This window comes from Lepus europaeus, chromosome 10 (assembly GCF_033115175.1).
Source record: "Lepus europaeus isolate LE1 chromosome 10, mLepTim1.pri, whole genome shotgun sequence".
Classification (NCBI taxonomy): domain Eukaryota; kingdom Metazoa; phylum Chordata; class Mammalia; order Lagomorpha; family Leporidae; genus Lepus; species Lepus europaeus.
Genome location: NC_084836.1, coordinates 80,318,251 through 80,320,414, shown reverse-complemented (window position 1 = coordinate 80,320,414; position 2,164 = coordinate 80,318,251). Strand labels below are relative to the sequence as shown.

The 2,164-nt window shown below is 45.1% G+C and overlaps 1 non-coding gene across 1 annotated transcript; it reads left to right on the top strand.

Moving 5' to 3' along the window:
• The first annotated feature begins 372 nt into the window (after positions 1-372).
• On the top strand, positions 373-536 carry LOC133769297 (U1 spliceosomal RNA). The gene has a single exon (XR_009867182.1). It is a non-coding gene; the product is annotated as a U1 spliceosomal RNA (small nuclear RNA).
• Positions 537-2,164: the final 1,628 nt, after the last annotated feature.

Sequence of the window (2,164 nt, the reverse complement as noted above, 5' to 3'; positions counted from 1 at the left end):
AGAGAGTGAAGGCTTTTAGTTCCTGGTCTATTTGTGGGATTGTCTTTGTCTGAGACTAACTAGCAGTGTTGGGTTGGATTGAGCTGTGGGCTACAGGTACCTTTGTGGAGTACAGAGGCTGGGCTGTGGCAGGCAGGGTATTAAATGGAGTGATCAAAAGCAGTGCCATTGCAGGGGTAAAAGCTGACACAGGTCAGCTTTAGATCAGGGAAGCCCATGGCTGCCCAAGGTTATCCAGAGCCTACTGTGAAGACAGCAAAAAGCTCCCCAAGGGCAAAGCACAGGCTGACACATGAATGAGGCAGGGCTTAGCAGTGGCCAAGTGATTTTGTAACAAGGTGATTAGAAGGAACCATGAAAATGAAGTTACCTATACTTACCTGGCAGGGGAGATACCATGATCACGAAGGTGGTTTTCCCAGGGCGAGGCTCATCCATTGCACTCCAGATGTGCTGACCCCTGCGATTTCCCCAAATGTGGGAAACTTGACTGCATAATTTGTGGTAGTGGGGGACTGTGTTCGCGCTTTCCCCTAAAAAAAAAAAAAAAAAAAAGAAAGAAAATGAAGTTACCTAAGTCTAGCATGGAAATAACCCAGAAACTAAAATGCTGCACAATCAAAAATAGCATTGTTTATGCTAAAGCACGTGGGATCATATCAATAAAATATGATTCCGCTTCCTCACCACCCTCTGCGAGCAGAGCCCGGCAGCTATGAAAGTTCTACAGATCTGGGTCCTAGGACCCTATGTAGGTTGAATTACATCATAGAACTCTGCTTTGTGGTGACTTAAATCTCTCCGGTTGTAAAGAGAAACTGATCGCTTCGTGGCCTTTTGGCTAAGATCAAGTGCAGTAAGATTAACTGAGACACATGAAACTCGTTTGGAGGCAGCTAAATCTTTTGCTTCATATGGCATCAGAAGAGAATGGGCTGAAACTTCATGATTTAAGCTACCATCTCTAAAAGCCGGAAGAACCACAAAGCAAGAGAAAAGGCAAGGCAAAAATCAATGAAATAGGGGACAATTGAGCATTAGAGAAAATCCATATAGCCAGAGGCTGGATATTTGAAGACCAATAACATGGACAAATCTTGACAGAATTGGTTAAGGAAAAGAGAAGAAAAAATGAATTCCACCATCAGGAAGTTAGGAATCATGGTGTGGGAAACCCCCTGGGAAAATGCCCTGGATGGGGATGGAGGCTTAGATGGAGCTGTCTTAGATACGTGTCTGGGGGCTAAAGTGTTAGGAGGCCGACATTCAACAAGTCACTTGGCTCTGCTCATGTCAAGTTCTCCATGTTAGGGTTTATACATCAAGCTAGAGTTAGTTTTTTGTAGAAACACATGTTTTCCGAAGTCAGGATTAAACTTTAGCAAAGGAAAGATTAAATCTGAAAACAGATCCGTTGGGGCATAGCCAATAAAGCTGCCGCCTGCAGTGCTGGCATCCCATATGGGTGCTGGTTCTAGTCCTGGCTGCTCCACTTCCCATCCAGCTCTCTGCTATGGCCTAGGAAAGCAGTGGAAGATGGCCCAAGTCCTTGGGCCCCTGAACCCACTTTGGAGACCTAGAAGAAACTCCTGGCTCCTGGCTTTGGATCAGCACAGCTGGGGCCATCACAGCCATTTGGGGAGTGAATCAGTGGAAAAAGATCTGTCTCTCTCTCTCTCAACCTCTGCCTTTCAAAAAATACATAAACCTCTTTAAAAAATTCTGTAAACAAAAATGGGTTGTGTCTGAGTCTGTTTTGTGTGGCTCTAACAGAATTCTTGAGATTTGTTACAGAAATTCAGCGGCTTACAGGTCCAGAGACTGGGAAATGCAATATGAAAGTTCTGGCATCCTAAGAGAGATGGGCAGTCAAGAGAGGACTCAGAGGGGCTCAACTTGCCCTGTTCTGATGGCTCTGATCACATCCACCAGGGTGGAAACATGGCCGAATCACTTCTTTCAGGTCTCCACTCTTAATACCATTTCAATGGCAATTAAATCTCAGCATGAATTTGGGTGGGAACACCTCTTCTAACCACAGTAGGTGGCTTTGGGTTGGGTTTCCAGAAACAGATCCTAGGATAAGAGTTCTGCTTTACTTGGGAGATGACAACAGGGAGCACGGATATGGACATGGATGACATTGCAGTCATCTCCAAAGGTC